This window comes from Dromiciops gliroides, chromosome 4 (genome assembly GCF_019393635.1).
Source record: "Dromiciops gliroides isolate mDroGli1 chromosome 4, mDroGli1.pri, whole genome shotgun sequence".
Taxonomy (NCBI): domain Eukaryota; kingdom Metazoa; phylum Chordata; class Mammalia; order Microbiotheria; family Microbiotheriidae; genus Dromiciops; species Dromiciops gliroides.
Window position 1 is genome coordinate 395,625,744 of NC_057864.1, and position 23,419 is coordinate 395,649,162.

The 23,419-nt window shown below is 39.2% G+C and overlaps 1 pseudogene; it reads right to left on the minus strand.

Moving 5' to 3' along the window:
• Window positions 1–23,082, minus strand: part of LOC122755161 — a 152,748-nt pseudogene extending 129,666 nt beyond the window's left edge.
• Window positions 23,083–23,419: the final 337 nt, after the last annotated feature.

Below are 23,419 nucleotides of genomic sequence, written 5' to 3' on the forward strand. Positions count from 1 at the left end.
AACCATTTCATTTTGAATACTCATTTCTCCTTTGGTTTTGATGACACTACCCTCTGTCCTTTGCAGATTAATTATGTTTCTCTCCTTTTTATGCATAACCATACCTCAAGGCTCTTTCTTTCTACATATATATTCTTTCTTGGTGATCTCACTAGCTCCTATGGATTCAATTATTATATCTATGTAGATGATTACCCAAAGGTACATATCCAACCCTCATCTTTCTCCTTACTTGCAGTCATGTATCTCCAACCACCTACTTGAAATTTCCTTCTAGATGTTCCATAGGCATCTTGAAAACCATACATGTCTTCTCCAGACCCTGTTTCTGACTTCTGAACTTCAAAACTATGCCTCTGCTATAGTCTTATCATGGAACACTCTGGATCATCCAATCATCCTTGAGGCCTCTTCAATCTGGAATATTCCTTTACAAGGCCTGCCCTATTCTCCCATTGATGAGTTCTTCCCGAGATCTCTATTTTGTGGAGGGGCCCAAAGCAGGCTTCATTCTTCTCCTGGGCCTGTTCTTGACTTGCAGACTTCAAAACCATGGCCTCATGCCAGGTACCTTTATCTCCCTCACACTCCCTGTTTTTTCACTTACATTTGTGTGTTATCTTTCTCCTTGTGTGTTAGCTCCTTAGGGCAAGGCAAGCACTGTTTTTCTTTTTTTTTTTTTGCTTGTAATTGTATTTCCAGTGTAAGCACTGTGTTTATCACATGAGAAGTGCTTGATAAATGCATATTTACTTCTTTCGTTCCTTCTTTCCTTTCTTCCTTTTTGCCCCCAAACAACTTATTATATTTTCCCCAAAACTATCCCTTTTCTTAACTTGCCTATTTCTATGAAGGGTACCATACTCTTCTAAACACCTAAGTTTGCAACCGAGCAATCAACTTCAACGATTTATTTTCCTTCACCCCAAGTACCCAGTCAATTATCAAGTCTAGCTTATTCAATCATGCAAAATCTTTTTAATCTGTCCTCTTTTTTCTAATCACACCAATACCCCCACATAGTCCAGGCCCTTATTACCTCCTAATTATCATCCTCCCCCTCCTACACAACAAAAATCCAATATCTCCCCTCTCCAATCCATTTTCCACACAGCTGCAACATCACTAGTATTAGGAGTCTGGATAAGCAATCCTTGGGGAGAATCTTGAACTATCAAGAACTTGAGGTTAGCAGAGCTCAGAACTTGACCCCAGCATAACCAGGTTATAACTGAGTTCAGGAATTTCAATTATGACTCTTCTGAAAATGAGCTAAGACTCAGACAGGAAGCAAAAAGTAGGGACTCTGAAACAGGAAGGGACAGGCAATCTGTTCCTGACTTTTGAAAAAAGCTGATATGATACAGAAAGGTCACAGGGAAAGGATTCTACTAGAAATGGCACCTATCCCCTAGTAATACTAAACATAGATGCTAACTTGGAACAATAAGTGGCAGATGAGATCAAAGGAGAGAGTATATAAGAAGGCCAAAGACAGAGCCTTGAGTGACATCCAAATTTTGAAGGAGAGATCAAATAGATAAGAAAAGAACCAGAACAGATTAGTTTCAAGAAAGCCATGGGAAGAGAGTTTCCAGGAGAAAGGGGTATTCAACAATGTCAAGTGGGGGGGGGGGGGTTGGGGGAGAGTGTGAAGCAAAGGTGTATGAGTATTCTATTGAATGAATGAAGGGTCATTGCTGACCTTTGAGACAGCAATTTTTAGTCCAGTGGTGAGATCAGAAACCAGATTACAATGGAACTGAGGAATGAATTAGTTGGAAAGACGTGGGGGTAGTGATTGTAAATTATTCTTTCTGGGAGTTTACTAGTAAAGGGGATGAATGATAGCTTGAAGAGATGGTGGGGTCAAAGGAAAGTTTGGGGTTTTTTTGAGAATAAGGGATACATGAATCTGGTTGTAAATTGTAAGACAGAGATAGTAAACAGGGAGAGGTTAAAAATGAGAGAAGCACTGATCACTGGGGTAAGATCCTAAAAGAAATAGGAGGAAAAGGGATCATGGGGTCATGTCAAGGGATTAACCAGGGCAAGGACAAGCAGTACCTCATCCTCTGAGACTGGAGAAATGGTGAAGAGGATGAATAAAGTCAGAGGTTTGGAGGTCTGGAGGAGGTGAGATGTATCACAATGGGTATCTTCAGTAGTTTCTCTAAATCAAGAGGCACTGCTCAGATAGAGAGGGGTTAAATTCATATCCCCTAATATGTATCTCATTAATATATTTTGTTTCTCTATAAGCCTTGCAAATTTACCACCCCCCTCATTTTACAGGTAAGGAAATTTGGGCCATGAGAAGGGTTGTTTTGTTTTGGTTTGGTTTAGGTTTTTTGGGCAGTGAGGGTTAAGTGACCTGCCCAGGGTCACACAGCTAGTAAGTGTCAAGTGTCCTCCTGAATCCAGGGCTGGTGCTTTATCCACTCTGCCACCTAGCTGTCCCGAGGCCAAGAGAAGTTAAAGTTCTTGCCAAATCTCACAACTTTCTCTCTTTTCTCCTCATGCTGTTTCTCCTTGAACAAAATTCACATTGACTTGGTAAACCTAGCCCCTCATAATGTGACAGGAAGTTTGTGATATAATTACTAGCAGGTTGTGTCCCATACCCCAACTCAAATTAATGCAGCTATTGATGCTCTAAGCCCTGATACCTTTATCAAATGAGAATGCCTCTGAGTTACAGAACCAAAGACATGCCTATGGTATGAACAATTCCTAGGTATCCCTACTGAACCAATCAATTAAAGATATAAATTAAGTGTCAACAACCTAGCTAATCAAGTTGGGAAGGAGTAAAGTGCTTTGAGCCATTGGATAATGAAATGCATTAGGAATGGTTGAAAGAATTAGATATGCTTCTGGACCTGAGTATAGGAGAGAAAATTCTAGCAGAAACATTCTAGCAACTGCTTTGGGAGCCAAGCTTATGGAATGCTTTGAGAAGGCAGACTCTTTGAACCTTTATCAGAGGGCTGACAAGGTGTGGGGGTGGGAGAGGGAAAGGGGATTGATCCCTGAGAGAATGTATCACTCCTCCCTTCTAACCTCTTCACTGACCAGTCATCAAGGGAGACCAGACCAGTAACAAAAAAGGCATACAACAGGAACCAAGAAAGGACAGACTAAACATTTGGAGAGAAGTAGAGCTTCAAGACTCTACCAGGGATTTGACCCATTGGGCAGAGCTGGAAGCTTAGACACACCTTAGATGAACTTCATGAAGACTCTACAAAGAAAAATGGCTGGGGGGACTTCTATCCAACCAGGAGCTATTCCTTGGACATATGTTCTCTAAATTTGAGCCCACTTTTCCCTAGACTCTACACATTTATGCAAGGGTGTGTTACAAACTTTTTTAGGGATTTTTTTTTGTACCAACTCTACCACCATTAGAAATATCCCTTTCTAAAACAATTATTAAGTCTGACTAACTTTTATCAACTGATAAGCATGGTTGGAAGTATAATGCTCTTAAGCTGCATTTCAGGGCTACCCTGAAGTCTGAGGATTCCCTCAGAAGTAATAGCTGAGTCCTGGGGACCCAACCTGTCAATAGAAGTGGGAATTGGAAGAGTAAATCCAGAGTACTGTGACAATTAAAATGATGAGTCATAGTTTCTGGGTAACTTAATCATTTTATTAATATGCCAGCAGGATATTTTAAAAAAAGGAGGTCCTTTGGCCATCTCTCTCAGACCAAAGACCCTTCCTGGTAGTAGGGTCTTGGTTCATATACTCTTCCAACTGTAGGCAGTCCATCACACAGCAACCAAATCTAATTGGATAACATCATTCACATCTAATTGGTTGATGAAATCCAGGGATGACATTAGAAAGAAAAAACGTAAGACCCCTACTCAAGCTGATAGGATAAAATAGTTTCTCTCTAGATGTGCCTGAATCTCATCAGTAACTCCTTGGGCAATCTAGACAAGGATCTGTTTCTATGCAAGACTCCTTTGTGAGCCTGGGTCTGGTTTAACTCAGATGAATCTTACTTTCAAGGAGAACTTAGACCTTGAGTGGGGGAAGGAGAAAGGATTAAGAAAGAAGGTTATTTTGTTTCTCTTGGCTTAAGGGAGTGTTAATAATAATGCAGATTAAAGTGTATCAAGGATACGTCCCCCCCCACACCCCCACCCCCCCCCCAGGGAGAAAGTTGGTCAACATTTACCAGAATGACCCGGGAGACATCTATTTAATGGCTTTGGGGATTAATATTAGTAAGAAGCCATTTTGACATGAAAATTAGAACAAAAAAAAGAAATTGCCCAGTGTCTGGCCCTGCTCTTTGGCACTCTTCTTCTAATAACACCTTTAAACCCAGGGATAGAAAAATTACTGAATGAGAAAGAAAAATAATCACATCAAGAATATTGATTATACTTTCTTAATATTTCAATAAGCATTATATTTACTAGTTAATTATTTATATTTAATAGTAATAATAATTTAATAAATAATTTTAAACATTCTTAATATTTGTTGTAACATTTGCTATGTTTTAAAGTGAATACTTGGGGCAGCTAGGTGGCGCAGTGGATAGAGCACCGGCCCTGGAGTCAGGAGGACCTGAGTTCAAATCCGGCCTCAGACACTTAACATTTACTAGCTGTGTGACCCTGGGCAAGTCACTTAACCCCAATTGCCTCACTAAAATAAATAAATAAATAAAGTAAATACTTAAAGTATATCTACTTTTTATTTCAGTGATAAAAGAAATTGATGAAAAAAATTTTCTAAAAATTAGATGTTTATTAAAGAATGTAATCATGTTTTGGGGGAGCAGAGGTTTGGGGGTCTTTCCAATACAAATGGTTAGTAATTTACAATCTCAGAGAGTTTTTCTGGAGATTTGAGAGATTAAGTGATTTGCCCATGTTTGTGTCATAGGCAGAACTTCAACCCAGGTCTTTCTGAGATCCTCCAAGTTTCACCTTCTAGCTACCATGTTGTACTACATTGAAGAATTCAATAGCTATATTATTTACTTCCATAATTTCATCAGTCTATTGCAGGGGATTTCCATTTTTTAACAGTCTATAACATAGTTACTAGTGGGAAACACTGATCTAATCTATCTGCTAACTACAGACATAATTGATTCTAACTATACTCACATATGAGGAAAGATCTCTAAGAAATACTACAGTTTCTCTTATTATGATTATGATTATGATCTGCCCCAGAACTCTCGAACACATGAAATTTTTTTTCATATCATATCTTGCTCAAGTCTCTTTTGTTACATTTTGCTCGTTTATTCTTGTTTAAAAATATTGAGAACATCTGGCATGTTGTTTCTGTCTTATAACTTTTCAACTGTTTGAAGACAGTTACTAAATCATCACTTTTCTTTCCCTCTCTAGGCTAAATAATCCCATTTCTTTTAACCTATCCTCAAAAGTTCCAACTATTTAATCATTTTTATGGTTTCCTCTGAACTCTCTCCAACATTTTCCACATCCTGCTTGTGTTGTAGATCCCCAAACTGGACACAAAGTATTTAGAATTATTAGGTGAATAAATTTTTCATTCCCCCCTCCCCCACATGTTCCTTTTTTGCATATTCTATTAAACTTCTCAGAGAGAGGAAAAGAGACAGAGGCAGAAAGGAGGGAAATTTGATTTTCTATTACTGAACCATGTTCAGGATCTGGTCTATTAGGATTCCTGTTTTGTTTTTTTCTAAAATAGCCATCTTTTGCCATGTGCACAGTACTAGGTGCTATAGGGGAGTGCAAAAGAAGTAAGAGGCAGTTGTTGCCCTGAGAACTCTAAAATCTATTTGGGAAGAGAAGACATTAGTAAATGAAACTAAAGAACAAGGCAATATAGAAGAGCAGTGGGATATGATTCATACTACATCAAGAAGGAATTAAGGAATGCAAAGTAAGAGCAAGATCAGTGTAGAGTGGGCTTAATCAAGATGGTTTTGTTTTTGTTTTTGAAGAGGATGCAGCTTTATTTCAGCCTTATATGGAATTAGGATTGGCAGAGAGAAGAGGAAAAGCCATTCCAGAGAAGGGAAGGAAACAAATGAAGATACAGCAATAGGAACAAATTCTGCTGAATGAAGGTCCAAGTAGGCAAATAGTGAGAGATGATGAGCTGTTATGTACTTTGTATATTCTTAATTTTCATTTCAGATGCTGATACCACTTGCCTTTTACCTTTTGAAATGTCTTTTTTATTTTTCTATGCTCCGATGACTCCAACTTCCTTACTGTTCCTCCCACAAGACAATCCTTCTCCTCACTTCAGACATTTTCTTTTCTTTTCTTTTTTTTGCAGGGCAATGAGGGTTAAGTGACTTGCCCAGGGTCACACAGCTAGTAAGTGTCAAGGGTCTGAGGCCAGATTTGAACTCAGGTCCTCCTGAATCCAGGGCCGGTGCTCTATCCACTGAGCCACCTAGCTGCCCCCACTTCAGGCATCTTGCCTGGCATTCTTTCCCTCCTTACCTCCACCATTTCTGGCTTCCTTCATGTCTCAGCTAAAATCTCACCTTCAACAAGGCTCTCCCTGTCCTCCTTAATGTTATTGAATTCCTTCTGAGATTATCTCCAACATATCATATATAGATCTTGTTTGTACATAGTTGATGCCTGTTGTCTCCCCCATTAGATTGAGAGCTCCTGGGGAGTGGGGACTGTTTTTACCTTTCTTTGTATGGCTAGTATTTAACACATTGCCTAGCACATCACAGGCTTCTAATAAATGCTTGCTAACTTGACTCAACTTTTTTACTCAATATTTCTACAACTTGTCAGGTTTATTTCCTTGTTCTATAGAGCAGTGATTCTAAACCTGTGGGCTATGGATCCCTCAGGCTAGAAGGAATTATTATGAGGGATCCACAAATTCAAATTTATAATTAAACATATCTGCTTGTAGCCTAAATAAATAATGTCTTACAATATATTCATTTCTATTTTTGAAATATACCTAGATACTATTGTGATTAATAAAATACAGATTCACTCAAAAGCCTTATCAAATATGCATACTTCTCCAAAGTACTGAAGCTGAGAAAGACGCAAAGGGGAATGGAAAGATTTGTGGTAGGCATAAGAAAGGTAAAATACATTAGAAACAAAAAATAAAATAGAAGTAAAGGATGTTATACAAAAAAAAAGTCTAAGAGGGAAAAAATGGACTGGTTACTAAGCAAGAGGGAAGGATAACCAATTAATGCACAACTTGCATGCTAGAAGTAACTAGGTGATACAGAGGATAAAATTCTAGACAGAGAGGCCTGATTTCAAATCCAGCCCCAGGAACTTACTAGTTGTGTGACCCTGGGCAATTCATTTAACTGTCTGCCTCAATTTCCTCATCTATAAAATGACATCAATGATAGCACCTGTCAGAGGGAAGCTAGATGGCACAGTAGTTAAAGCACCAGCCCTGGAGTCAGGAGGACCTGAGTTCAAATCCAGCCTCAGACACTTGACACTTACTAGCTGTGTGACCCTAGGCAAGTCACTTAACCTCCATTTCCTGCAAAAAAAAAAAATAATAGCATCTGTCTCCTGGGGTTGTTGTGAAGATCAAAAGCAAATATATGTAAATCACTTTACAACCCTTAAAGTGATATATAAATACTATTGTTATGTTCCATTGCTATCCATAAAATGTGAAATAATACAAAGAAGACCTTGGCACATTGGGTGGACTCCTTGTGAAAAATTCATGAAAGGACATAGATAAGAGTTGTACAGAATAGGCAAATATGAATGGGCAGGATCTTGGGATGAGGATCTTCTATCCACTGGAATATCTTCTCAAACAGTGGAAGTACATGAAATTTTAAGGGAGAATGGCAAGAGAATTGCATGGATACCCTTGTAAACTGTGAAATGTTACATAAATGTTAGGGATTCTTATTGAGGGAATAAACTGTGTTTTCTCTCTTTTAGAATCTGCAGTACATATTACGTAGTATAGTACATATTAAGTACAGACATTTAATAAATGCTTAAAGATTGGTGGACAGCATATGGCAGTTAATTACCCTTACACTAAAGAAATAGATACTTACTAACTGTGTGACCCTGTGCAGGTCACTAACCCTGTTTATTTCAGTTTCCTGATCTGTAAAATGAGCTGGAGAAGGAAACGGAAAACCACTGCAGTGTCTTTGGCAAGACAATCCCAAATGGGGTCATGAAGGGCTGGAAATGACCAAATGACTCAACAACAACAACACCACACTCAAGAAAATCCTCTCTATGGTCATGCTTAAAGCATCTCTATAAAATAGGTGAGGGAAATTTCTATGTCACCAAGATACATCAAGTGCCAGGAATAAAAGGTCACTGCTATTCTCACTCCCTCTTAGAAAGTATCCAAAGCTACCAAAATAAAATTCCTAAAATCCAGGTCTGACCATGTCATTCTCCATCCTACCCCCATACCTTGATAGCCCTACTCAAAACTTTTCAAGGATTAAGTATTATCCTTGGAATAAAATAGGAGGCAGTTTGGTGGTTCAGTGGGCAGAGTGCTGGACCTGGAGACAGGAAGACCCAAGTTCAAATCCTACCTCAGACACTTACTAGCTGTGTGATCTTGGGCAAGTTATTTAACCTCTGTTTATCTAAATCCATTGAAGAAAGAAATGGCAAACCACTCCAGTATCTTTGCCAAGAAAACATGAACAGTATAGCCCACAGGGTTATGAAGAGCTTGACAGGACTGAACAACAGAAAATGTGCCAGGCACTGCACTGATACAAATAAGAGAAAGACAGACTGCCTTGCCTTCAAGGAGCATACAGTCTAATACAGGAAGATAACACAAAAAAGGAATCTGAGGAGGTAGGAAATAACAGGAGGGGGCTCAGGGACCACAAGGGAGTACCCAGCTCAAGGGTATAATGTTCCAGGGAGTCCAAACCAAGCAGAGCTGATAGAAAGTGGCGAGTTACCTGGAAAGTTCTAAAATTTTAGAGCCCTCTGTAGAGGAAGGCTTCAGGAGGGGGTTTAGTGCTCCACCCTTCAGCCCTTCAATCAGAGTAAATCAGAAAAGGAGCAGTTAATCCACTGTTGGTGGAATTATGAACTGATCCAACAACTCTGGAGAGCAATTTGGAACTATGCCCAAAGGGGCTATGGAACTGTGAAAACCCTTTTTGATCCAGCAACACCACTTCCAGACATCCCCAAAGAGAGAAAAAGACCTATCTGTACAAAAATATTTATAGCAGCTCTTTTTGTGGTGGCTAAGAAGTGGAAATCCAAGGAATGCCCATCAATTGGGGAATGGCTAAACAAATTGTGGTATATGATGGTGATGGTGATGGAACACTATTGTGCTCTAAGAAATGACCAGCAGGATGATTTCAGAAAGGCCTGGAAAGACTTGTATGAACTGATGTATAGTGAAGAGACCAGAACCAAGAGAACATTGTGCACGGAGACAGCAATATTGTTTGATGAAGAATTGTAAATGACTTAACTATTCTCAGCAATACAATGATCCAAGACAATCCCAAAGGACTAATGATGAAACACACTATCTACCTCCAAAGAAAGAACTGATATTGATGGAACACAGACTGAAGCAGGCTAATTTTTAATTTTCTTTCATTTTTCTTTTATTCAAGTTTTCATATACAAAATGACTAATATGGAAATGTTTTACATGAATTGTACATGATAACCTTTATCTGGTTGTTTACCACCTCAGAGAGGGGGAAAGGAGGGAGGGAAGGAGGGATAAAATTGGAACCTAAAACTATAAATAAAAATGTTTATTACTTTTTTTTTTAAAAGAAAGAAGTCCAAGTCATTCAAAGTTTAAACTTACATATCTAAGCAATAAACCACTACAAACATCTCTAGTGTGAATCAGATACTGCTACTGTCAATGAGATTGTGCTGAAGGTGAACTATATCCTGGAATCCAGAGCAAGCATTGCCTGGGCTGCACTTTGCTCAGAAATAAAAACAAAACAACAACAACAACAACAACAACTGAGTAGGAGAAGAAGCTTTAGTTTCCGAAGAAGAAGTCGGGACAGTAGGAACAAAAACACTGACGTGCCACCCTTCAAATCAACAGCAGCAACAGCCTCAGCAGGTCTCCACAGCCTTGGTGGGCACCAGCAAAGGGAGGTCCTAGGCTCTGTACAGCATCGCATGGTTGAAAGATCCTGAACACCATGTTAGGAATGGAATGGAACCCAGAATTTGGTGGGCTGCTCTTTGCCCTTTAACTGGAGTCCCTTCAATTGGAGCTAAGACACAAATGAGGATGGAATATATTTGAATTAGATGCCACACAAGATCACATGCTGGGTGAACTCCATTATGTAGCACATACAATTACAAAGAAGAAAAAAAAGAGTGTCTTCGACTATTTTTCACTGCCTGATTACAAAAACACTGATATGTAAAAGGGGTCACTCAACACGATCAAATGCCTTCAAGTTAATAATGAACAAAATGTATACTTTTCTTTAAAAAGAAGAAAAGAAAAAGAAAAGAAAGAGATGGAGAAAGAGTAGCATTAGTAAGAGGGTAAGATCAAAACCACCCCCATTTTCTCTGGTGCCTTGACTGGGTACAAAACACTCTTGTTCGACTGAATCAAATGATCAAAACTCAGTGTGAACTGGGCTTCTATACCTCATTATGAGCGACTGGGTCACCTCTAAGCACGCTGTATAAAAAGGAAAAAGCTATCTCAGAATCTGAGAATCTAGATTGCAGAGGCTGGAGTGAGCCTGGAGCAAAGAGAGGACTAAGCTGTGGTAGGAAGGTAGGTGTACTCCATTGTTATCAAGGAGAATCCAGGCTGATGGAAGTCCCAAGAAAAGGCCAGCTCTTATGTCAACTTCCCCTCCTGATGCCTTCCTTTCCACAGACACTGTAATATAATCTGCTGTTTGGTTACCCAACTGTTTCCAGTAAACCGAATTTTGCTTCAACCACAAAGAGTCTGGGGTTTGCTAGAGACATACAAATTGAGATGGAGAACCCAAACTCATATGGAGACTCAAAACGATTGTGACTAAACTCAGAATTTTTCACATAAATCAACACCCTAAAGTTGTAAAGAAGGAAATGCTTCAGGTAAAAGATGAAATAACTGAGGAAATAAAGGTTTGAGCTTCTGAGCCTATCGATTTATTAAGTAACACATAACAAGTTGGGACAAGTCACCTTCCTCAGCTTTGGCAGTGGACCCCAGATTTAAAGGGGAAATTTATTTTTATGCATTAAAAACAATTCATCAATAAGACCAATTAATTAAAAGAAAACAATTAACCAGGATATAAAATTAGGTGATTTGATATCTAATTAGAGGAAAGATTAAGGATTTTACAAGTTGGGAGGGAGAAAGGGAACAGGTACAATTATCTGAAATCAGAAAAGGAGGTGTCCCGTCCCCCCCACCAAGTATGTGCATTCAATCAAAGAAACATCGAAACAACTGATTGATCAGTATGGGGCCAATTTTCAGATAAGACATATGGGTTGCTTGAGATATATAATTGTGAGAAAACTCCTTGCTTGAAACTTCCGATCTCACTGGGTTTCTGGTCTGCATAACCTAGATCCTTGGTTAAGGGTCTCTAAGCAACAGGTAGAGGTGGTCCAGCTTCCCAGCCACACAGGGCTGGTTTCAAATAATGCAATAAATTTTTCTCTCAGTTCCCACAATTGAAGAGAGTTTTCTCACAAGACAGAAATTGGACCAGACCCATAAATGAATAGAAAGGGAACTGAGCTAGATCCAGAATTGAGTCACAAGATTTAATCAGTGTGGTTCACTCAATTTCCAGTACCACTTGCTGTTCTAATCCCTTCAATTCCCTCAGAAACCAAGTGGACTTTAGGGATCATTATGTTGCTGTCTTTGCTGAAACTAAAAATAAGTTAGTTTTTTTAACAGAATGTTAAACCAGGAATGCAGTGGCATTGAAATGGGGGGGGGGGCGGGGGCGGCTAGATAGCACAGTGGATAGAGCACCAGCCCTGGATTCAGGAGTACCTGAGTTCAAATCTGGCCTCAGACACTTGACACTTACTAGCTGTGTGACCCTGGGCAAGTCACTTAACCCCCATTGCCCCGCAAAAAAAAAAAAAAAGAAAAAAGAAATGGGGGGGGCAGCTAGGTGGCTCAGTGGAAAGAGCACCAGCCCTGGAGTCAGGAGGACCTGAGTTCAAATCCGGCCTCAGACATTTGACACTTACTAGCTGTGTGACCCTGGGCAAGTCACTTAACCCCAACTGCCTCACCCAAAAAAAGAAAGAAAGAAAGAAAGAAAGAAAGAAAGAAAGAAAGAAAGAAAGAAAGAAAGGAAGGAAGGAAGGAAGGAAGGAAGGAAGGAAGGAAGGAAGGAAGGAAGGAAGGAAGGAAGGAAGAAAGAAAGAAAGAAAGAAAGAAAGAAAGAAAGAAAGAAAGAAAAAGAAAGAAAGAAAGAAAGAAAGAAAGAAAGAAAGAAAGAAAGAAAAAGAAAGAAAGAAATAGAGGGAGAGGAAAATATAAAGGAAGGGGTATTTAAAATGTGAGATCCTACAGAGAAATGAAGGAAATTGAGACTTGGGAGAAAAACGTTATTAGATTTAACACTAAGGACATCATTTGGTAAATTTACTTTTAGTGGCAAGATAGAAAGGAAAGCCAAATTACATGAAATGTAGAAGGGTGTAGATAGAGAAAAGTCAATGAATATTGATTATCCCAAAATTATTTCTCCGTCCTTCTCCATATCCCTTCCAATCACCTTCACACTTTTCCCCTTCTTATGTCTCAAGTCTTTACTTTTCCCCAAGTTATGCCACAAAAAAATTCTTCAGAAGCTGGAAGCTAGAATATTTATTCCAGAAACTGGAATATTTATTTTGAAACAAATATTTAATGAAATATTGTCCTACAATCCCATATGCTAACCTTCTATTCATTTATTTTAGAAAAATAATAGATAAAAAACTATGTATTTTTATTCATTTACCTTTTTAAAGTCATACATATCAAAATAATAAAATACAAACTAAAGAATAGTCACAAATATGAAACTGTATTTGCTTTAAGTTGAAGGGGGAAAAAATGTTACCTAATAGCATACCTAAGGAGCTATGGCTTGTTCACTAGAGGTCACTATTTTCCTACCCATGGAGTACAGTTTTTCTTTAATATGTCATAAAGCTAGAACTGTAGCTAAATAACATCTACTATTCACACATGATTCCTGTAGATGTCACTATGATCCCACAGTCTATATGGGTACATAAACAAATCATGTACCTACATGCAGATCCTTTACAGGCATTTACTAAGTACTTAAAATGAGAAAAGCACTGTGCTAAGCGTTGAATACAAGGAGAAAAACAAAGACAGTCCCTGCTTCTCAAGGAGCTCACATCCTAATAGGAGAGACAACACATACTAAAGGTTTAGCAGCAAGCCATATGGAAAGGACAGCATCAGTAGGATGTAGGGCAAAGCTGATGGCGTCTATCTTCTCCAATGTTTCTTCCACTGATAAAACCATATCCTTTTCTGATATTGAATCATTTGACAGCTCTGAGGCTCATGGTGACAAGGACTTTTTTTCTGAGTCACTGTAGCTGCTGAGGACAAACCTTGTATAATGGTTGTTGGGGCTGGTCTGGAAGTAGGATTAGTGCTCTGGAAACTACTGTTCTCTATGCCCAGGGTTTCATCTGTCTAGACAAGATACACAGTCAATTGTTGTCATATAACACTCCTTGCTTATCAAGGTTTTCTGTCCCAATGAAGCATTACACCTGTCCCTATGTGTCATTATTGCTACCAAATTTATACTGTGACAATGTAAACATATGACAGGTATTCTGACATTGTGGATAGTTAGTCAGCCAATTAAGTTAGTCCATAAGCATTTATTAAGTACTTACTATGTGCCAGGCCCTGTGCTAAGCATGGAGATCCAAAGAAAAGTAAAAATAGTCCTTACCCTCAAGGAAATAACTTTCTGACATGAAAATAATTATGTACATGCAAGTTGTATATAGCATAAATGGAAGGAAATAGCTAAAGGACAAACTGGGCCAAGAGACAAGAAAAGGATTCCTACAGAAGGTAGAATTTGAGCCGAGCCTTGAAGGAAGCCAGAACTTGGAGAATGTTCCAAGCATGGGGGACAGAGAACCAACTGCTAATGCACAGGGTCAAAAGATTAAGTAGCACTTGTGAGGACCTTCAAGTAGGCCAGCATAGCTTGAATATCAAGAATGTATGGTGGGGAGTAAAGAATAAGAAGACTAGAAAAATAGGAAGGGACCAGGATGCAAAAAGCCTTAAATGCCAAACAGAGCATTTTATATTGACCCTGGAGGTGCTAGGGAATGAGTGGTGTTTATTGAGTAAGGAAGTAAAACTCAGGTGTCATACCTGAGCTTTAAGAAAATTACTAACAGCTGAGTGGAGAGAAGATTGGAATAGGAAAGACAGGAGGCAGGGAAACCAATTAGAAGGCTACTGCAATAATCCAAGTGAAAAGTGATAAATGGCTTTACAAGGGTGGTGGCTATAAGAGTGGAGAGAAGGGGAGATAGAGTAAAGATGATGTGAAGACAGAAACATCAAGACTTGACATCAGATTAGATAGCTGGGGTGAATGAGAGTAAGACATTGAGGATGATACCAAGATCGTGAGCCTGAGTTACTAGGAGGATGGTGGTATCCTCATTAGTGGAAAGGGGAGAGTTGGGGAAAGGAGGGAAGAAATCAGTTCTCTTTTGAATCTGTTAAGTTTGACCTACAGGACATCCAATCTGAGATATCCAAAAAGGCAAGACTGGCACTCAGGAGAGAGATTAGGTTGCATAAATCTGTGAATCATCTGAATAGAGACAATATTTGAACCTATAGAAACTGATCAAATCACCAAGCAAGCTAATAGAGAGTATAACATAATTACTTGGGCTCCCACTGCCCGAAGGCCAGGTGATACTTAGTTTCTGTAATTGCTTCAAGACGGAACTGATTGTCTTCCTCCATTTCCAGCAGTCCCTTTCATCCCAGTTCCATTTAACTACTTAATAGTTAAATTAGCTTTTACAAAGGAATATTTACTTCAAAGGTGTAGCAAACACACACACACACACACACACACACACACACACACACACACCCCAACACCTTGCCCTTCTTCAGTCTCTGGAGAAGCAAGGAGGATTAGGTACACAGATTAATTCAGTTCCTGTTTAACAAGGTCCCACCAACTTTCAAGTGTAAATTCCACTCCTGGGGCTCTTGTCCTGGCAGCCTGGCTTCTCAGGGCTTCCCTGTTGGAATTGTAGCAACATTCAGTCTGGAATCCTGCTTCCTAGGTTGTGATAGCTTTCGCCTATGACCCAGGGAACTCCATTACCTGGACCTAGAACTAAAAAGGACAAAGAAAGCAGACCAAATTCCCAAGCCTGATTTCAAGTCTAAAGCTGGAAAAGGAGAGGTAATCGGGTATGTGCTGGAGCCACTTCAGACCAGGCTTCAGGGGCTGATGGTTAAATTTTCAGAGTGACATTCATACCTCAAAAATTGGCAAATGCTACAAATCAAGGTTTGATTTATTATTTTGTTGATTATGCCTAGACTTAAGAAAGTAATGGATAAAATGTTTAATAATTCAGATTAAACACAAAAGTCTATTGTACTTCACCCCTGCCTCCCACTTTCCTCCCATTCCGCCTCCTCCCTCCAGACAGCAGATTGTTAAAACATCTACTATAACAGCCTAGGAAGCATACATGAGCCCCTTGCTGCGGGTGAACAGGACCATCGTCCCTTGGAAATTTTAAAGACAGCCTGTTCCATTTACACAGCCAAAAGAAAGAGGCTACTTCCACATGTGTGGTAAAAAGCATAATGTTTTCCAGCAGATCCCTGCTATCTCCTACGTGGGTACCTCCATCTTGGGTGATTTGGGCATTTGTGGCAAATCCTAGTTATAAGAGGGAAAAGAGAAGACAGGCCTTTGGGATATACTTATGGTTTGGAGCATGACTTGAATGAAATTACTAAGAGGAAAGATGAGAACCAAGAGAGAAACGTCGTAAAAACTTTGATGAGAGAGAGTTTCTAAGAGGAGCAAGTGATTTACATATCAAAGGCTACCAAGAGGTCAAGGACTGAGAAAAGAGCATTGAATTTGGCCATTAAGAGATCACTGGTAATTTTGGAAGGAGCAGTTTTGGCTGAATGATGAGTTCAAAGCAAGATTGCAGAGGGTGGAGGAAGCTAGGTGACACAGTGGATAAAGCACCAGCCCTGCATTCAGGAGGACCTGAGTTCAAATCCAGCCTCAGATACTTGACAATTACTAGCTATGTGACCCTAGGCAAGTCACTTAACCCTCATTGCCTGGCAAAAAAAAATTTTTTTTTAATTTTAAAAAACAAAAATAATATTCACAGCTTAACTCAGTTCCTACCTGGAATTACTATTACCAAGTTTAAGTGCATGCTCCCTGATCCCCTTACACCTCCTCTTTCTTGTATCCCTCCTCAAGCCTTCCTTTCTTAGGGCTTCCATGATGGTGCAAATAGAACATCCTGCCTGCAATCTTGGACTCCAAGGTTCCTGTGGCTTAGACTCGTGGGGGCAGAATTCAACTCTCCATACCTAGAAGTAACATGGATAAACAAGACCAAGCCAAACTCCAAACTCCTTTCAGGAGGACATTTGGCCTGGGAGTGATTCTTGGGTCCTTTCCCAGCTTACTGCATGGTGTCCCCTGAAATGTGTAAATGAATCCTTCAGCAGAAAGAGAGGCAAATAGTATTCTGACTCACCCACCATGGCCAGGGAATTGGGGGTATGTATGAGTGAAAGGGTAATGGATACTAAAAAGGGTGACTAAGGATGATACAGTGTCATTGAGAGGGATCTGGGTCTCATTGAGTGACAAAAGATAAAAACAATGACAGAGGTAAAGGTTTAAGATGGAAGCAATTTTTAAAAATTATAGAGCAGACATTCCAGAGAGCAGTGTTGGGTGGAATGGGCAAATCTGGAGTGGGGTGTGGGTTAGGAGGTAGGCTTGAGGGGCATAGGAATAGTGGTGTACTGGCAGCTCTCTGGGAAAAAAAAATGTCTGCTTGATACACTTTTAAGTCTAATCTCCATTATAAATATTTTCTCCATCATTTTCTTAAGTCCCTGGGGACAATGAACAAAGCAAGCCCAATTTACGGTGTTTCCAGCTTTCACGGGGTGCAAATGTTCTCACTGAAAATCGAACAATTAATTGGCTCTCACTCTGTCAGAGTTGGCTCCAGCACACACCCGCATGAGAGTGAGGGAATGGGGCAATTGGTATATTAACCACTGAGGAAAGAGTTCAGTCCAAGTATTAGTGGTTGGAAGGGTTTTCTTTTGTGTGTGTGTTTTTGTTTGTTTGTTTTTCTGAGGAAGGCACATGAGTAAGCTCTCTTATATCCCCCTCAATTGTTGGGTTCATGACAGGCGATGGCTCTATATCCTGTGAGACCTCAGGAGACCTCCTGTAGGGAGGAGCAGGTAGAGATGTAGCCTAAAGAAGTCCAATCAGGAGGAAGGAGGTAGCAGTGTGATGCTGAAGGAGTATGTGTGCAAAGGAAGGACGTAGTTCTGGTTGGAGGAAGGCCGCTAAAATGCTTGTAGTGACGACAGAGGCCTAAGTCTGGTGGTCAGAATCCAGGGCTTCTGCACAGGTACTGGGAAGACCACATAGGTTCTTAATTTGGCATCTGTGAACTTGGCATCTAAAAACTTGTTTTTTAAATATTTCAATAACTTTATCAACATGATTGCTTTCCTTTGTAATCGCATATATTTTATTTTAATTACTTAAAAACATTATTTTGAGAAGGGGTTCATAGACTTCATCAAACTGCCAGAGGGTTCACTGCTACAAAAACATCTTCTCTCCCTGCCCTGGAGAGAAGATTGAAGGCCAGCTGGCACAGGGCTTTGGGATGATACTACCTTGGAATTAGAAAGACCTGAGTTCAACTTTTGCCTCAGACACTAACTATGTGACCATGGGTAAGTTAACTATTCAGTACCATAAATAACTCTGCAAGACAGGATTTGTATTGGTGGAGAGTTTCAGTGCTGGGATTATCCTATATGTGTAGTCCTACTCCACCCCACCTTACCCTACCACCATCCCAAATGCTTACAAGAAATCAATTATAGAATTGTTATGATTTATTTAATTTTTAAATGTGTTGAGAATAAATGCAAGGGGCAGCTAGATGATGCAGTGGATAAAACACTGGCCCTGGATTCAAGAGAACCTGAGTTCAAATCTGGCCTCAGACACTTGACGTTTACTAGTTGTGTGACTCTGGGCAAGTCACTTAACACCCCCACCAAAAAAAAAAATGATGAAGGGGATAGTTTCAGGGAAACCTGAGAAGACTTACATAAATTGATGTAGAATACAGTAAATAGAACTAGAACAACATTTTATAAAATGACAACAATATTTGGGGCAGCTAGGTGGCACAGTGGATAAAGCACTGGCCCTGGATTCAGGAGGATCTGAATTCAAATCCAGCCTCAGACACTTGACACTTACTAGCTGTGTGATCCTGGGCAAGTCACTTAACCCTCATTGTCCCACAAAAAAGAAAGAAAGAAATAAACGAAAGAAAAAAAAGAGAATAAATGCAAACATTTTATTTTTTCTAAATATTCAATTTCTCATTTTCTTCTGTAACCTGTCAAAGCAAGAATCCCGGGGAAAGGTAATTTAGTCATAAAGATAGCTTATAAAAATGTCACAGTCTGCCAGGTCAATGAGACTTATATGTCCCAGTGACCTAAGTAGGTGAAAGCTTCAGTTTCTGGTGAGACCATTCATGCCAGATAGACTCAAACTGTGAATTTGTAGAAAATCTATACATATAAAAAATAAAATTATCTGAGTGTTTTCAGCTGTCACATAGAAACAAGAAGAACAACGATGTAAAAATGATAAATGAGTTGCAGTTAACCTGGGGTCACTTGGACTGTATCTAAATTTACAAAGTGAGATTTCAACAAACTTTCTAAGATTATAATTGCAGAGAAGTTGTTGATCTACATTGGTAGAGGGTGCTCCATTGATAGATAAAATCTTAAGTGTGGTTTAAAAAAAAAATCCTGGGGGCAGTGGATAAAGCTCTGGATTCAGGAGGACCTGAGTTCAAATGTGACCTCAGACACTTGACACTTACTAGCTGCGTGACCATGGGCATGTCACTTAACCCCCATTGCCCTGAAAAAAAAAATTAGGTCTTTCATCCCTTTCATTGCCATTCCCCATCCCATCCCCACCTCCAAGAAAAAAAAATTCCTGAATTATCCAGGACAATTTAGGGGAAAGTAGGATTTATCTGGGAATTAGCCTCAGAATCTTCACCTTATTTTGTGTAGCCAGATACAGCCTTAATGACAGTAGAGGTCTCTTGAAAATACTATACCATGTAAACTATTCCTTCAAAGTAAAAGTGCATTTCCAAGAAGGAAAGGATATCAAGTGAAGCTGATAGGTAAAATTTAAGTGAGTAGGGGAAATGAATATTAAAAATAAGTCACATCCAAAAAAGGAAAATAATAAATGTTGTAGAAACTGTGGAAAAATTGGAACACTAATGAATTGTTGATGGAGCTGTGAACTGATCCAACCATTCTGGAGAGCAATTTGGAACTGTGCCTAAAGGGGCTATATAGCTGTGCATACCCTATGACCCAGAAATACCACCATTGGGTCTTTTTCCCAAAGAGATCATAAAAAAGGGGAAAGGACCCACATGTACGAAAATATTTATAGCTGCTCTTTTTGTGGTGGCAAGAAATTGGAAATTGAGGGGATGCCCATCAATTGGGGAATGGCTGGACAAGTTGTGGTATATGAATGTATTGGAATACTATTGTGCTGTAAGAAACGATGAGCAGAAGGATTTCAGAGAACTGATGCCGAGTGAGATGAGCAGAACCAGGAGAACATTGTACACAGTATTGTTTGTTGATTAACTGTGATAGACTTGACTCTTCTCAGCAATACAATGGTCCAAGATAGTTCCAAAGGACTCATGATGGAAAATGCTCTCCAAATCCAGAAAAAAGAACTGTGGAATCTAGATCCAGACTGAACCATACTATTTCTACTTTTTTTTTGTTTTTCTTTTTTTTTTGTTTTTCCCTTTCTGCTTCTTTTTTTATAGCATAACTAATGCAGAAATATGTTTAATGTGATTGTACGTATATAACCTATATCAGATTGCTTGCTGTCTTGGGGAGAGGGGAGGGAGGGGAGAGAGGGAGAAAAATTTCAAACTAGAAATCTTATAAAAACAAATATTGAAAACTATCTCTACATGTAACTAGAAAATAATAAAATACTTTTATGATTAAAAAAAGTCACATCAATCTTATTATTTATCAGAAACAAAACTATTGGATTCCTACTTTCCAGCAAGCCAGTTCCTTTGAGATAGCAGAGGGAGTTTGACCAAGACACTAATAACTGGTCTAGTTCTTTTGATAAGCTATTTCAAGTTTATCCTCAAAAACAACACTTTGAAGGATTACTTAATTATTTATCTTTACTAAAAAGAGGAGCGTGGGCATGAAAGATTTATTTCAGTGCCTTTGAGAAAGAAAAAAATAAAATTCCAAAAATAATCCTGGGTTTTAAATGAGTAAGACTTTAAATAGGAAATGAGAATCAGAGGGTTGTTCAATGCATTGAAATTTGAGAAGCTGAAGGTCCAGTCCAGGGATCAATGGCTCCTGGACTGAATCCCAATCTACGAAGCATTGTTTTCACTAATCTTCTCAGAAACACCTGACTGACTCCAACGTAGTACCCAGAACGATCTGAGAAAGCTGTAAACACTCTGATGCCTTTTGCTACAACACAGGAGTTTCTGCAAGTACAGGGATACAAGGTAAATGCTAAAGCAAGCTAAACATGGAGCTAGACCTAAATGTGAAATTTTGCTCACTTGGACCAGACTTCCATACTCTCTCTTTTTCTTTATAACATTTTACTTTATTCCCCCATTACATGTTAAAACAATTTTTAAAATTAAATTAAAAATTTTTAAGTAATAAACATTTTTATTTATAGTTTGGGATTCCAACTTTTATCCCTCCTTCCCTCCCTCCCCTCCCCCTTCCCTGAGGTAGTAAGCAATCAGATATAGGTTATACATGTATGATTATGTAAAACATTACCATATTAGTTGTTTTAAAACAGTTTTTTAACATTTAACAATGTTCTACACTAAATGTAACTTTGTATATATTTTTTTCTTTTAATAATAAACATTTCTATTTAAAAGGTTGAGTTCCAAATTTTATCCCACCTTCCCTCCCTCCCCTCTCCCTCCCTAAGGCAGTAAGCAATTATATATAGGTTACTTGTACATCTTTTGTACTTATTTATTCCAGTAGTTGTCTCCCTATCTCTCCCCTCACCCTCACCGCACCCTAAACCCTCCAGTAGTATGTAAGCCTTTTGAGGGCATGAACTTGTATTTCTTCATATCCCTAGAACCTAGCATAATGTCTAGCATATTGTTGGTACTCCATAAATGTTTGTTGAATGAATGTTGAAAGAAAACTGTAAAAAATGTACTGGCACCTCATTAAAAGACTCAGCCTAACAAATAAGTAAACATTCCTTCTGTAGCTTAAATGAATAATGCCTCTTGAAGACATATGTATTGTCATTTTTCAAACATATGTGGATGCTGTTAGAATTAATAAAACGCATATTCATTTTAAAAGTGTTACTGAATTCATGTAGCTTTCTGTTATGCTCTCTCTTCCTCCTTACACTGCCAGACTCCTAGAAAGAAGCAACCTCATTGTCTCCACTTCCTCATCACCCACTCACTTCTTAATTCTTCACAGATTGGCTTCTGCTCTGCCTTTTGAGTGAAAGTGTTTTCTGTAAGGTTACTAACAAATTCTTGACTGCTAGAGCTGGTAATCCATTTTCCTGTAGCTTTTGATATTGCCAGCTCCCTTTTTATCTTGGACACTCTCTTCCTCCCTCCCTTGTCTTCCTTGGCATCACTCTCTGCATGTGGGTGCGTGCTCGCCCCCCCCCCCCCATCTTTGGCTCTTATGAGTTCATGGCCAATTCTACACAAATACCTCCCAAAGTTGTATCCTTAGTTCTAACCTCTCTCTTGAATTTCAGTGCTTGCAAAATAGCTCCTCCTGAGTGTCCTGTATATATCTCAAAATCAATATGATCAGAATGGAATTTGTTATCTTCCCCCTTAGGCCTGCCACTCCTTCCAACTTCCCTTTTTCTGTGGAGGACATCATGATTCTCTAGATAAGCCGGGTACCCTAAGCTCATAGTCATCCTTGACCATTCCTTTTCCCTCAGACCCCGATCACAGAATACAACGGTAGAATCCAATATTTACACCAGTAAAGAGCCTTTAAAGGCTATTCAGGCCAACACCCTCCTCTTACAGTTGTGGAAACTGAAGCCCAGAGAAGTATGTCTTGCCCAGAGTCACACAAGCAGTAAGTATAGGATTTGAGCCAGTATTTTGGCTCCTAATTCATTGTTCCACTTAATATTGTCAAGACTTGTTGATCCTACCTTTATAGCACTCCCAGGATGTTTCTGTCTCTCTGTGTCTCTATGCGTTCTGTCTCTGTCTCTCCACTCATATTGCTACCACTCTAGTGCAGGACCTCTTTGCATCTCCCAAGATAATCTTCATAAGGCAAAGATCTGCTCATGTCATTCAGAATTACAGAATTTTAGAGTAAGAAGTAAACTCAGCAGACATCTAGTTCAATCCCTTTCCTCAAAACAAAACAAAACAAAACAAAAACCAAACCCTCCATTGGCTCTGTATTGCTTACAGGATAAAATAAAAAATCCTTAGCATGACATTCAGCTCCCTCCACAAGCTGGCTCCCATCTCCCTTCCCAGCTTTATTTCATGCTACTACCCCATTACTTCCTTTGTTCCAGCCAAACTGGGCTACCAACATGCCACTGAGCATGATGCTGAGCCATCTTCCATCTCTGTGTATTTGGACAAACCATTCATTACCCATGCCGGGAGTGTGTGTGTGTGTGTGTGTGTGTGTGTGTGTGTGTGTTTCATCTTCACTTCTCAGTGTTAATGTCTTCCTTCAAGGCTTAACTAACTCATGTCCCACCTTATAAGGTAAACCTTCCTTCATCTTCCCCTCCCTCCCCCTCACTGATAATTCTCTTTTAGTCCTCTAATTTCTTATAGTATTACTTTTTTGTTCACATGTTCCCCTTGTTAAATATAGGAGACTTCATTTCTTATTTTTTTATCTCTGGTACCTAGCATAGTACCTTACATATTATAGGAACTCAATAAATGTTTCTCAAATTAAATCTAACTGGACAATTGCTAGCATA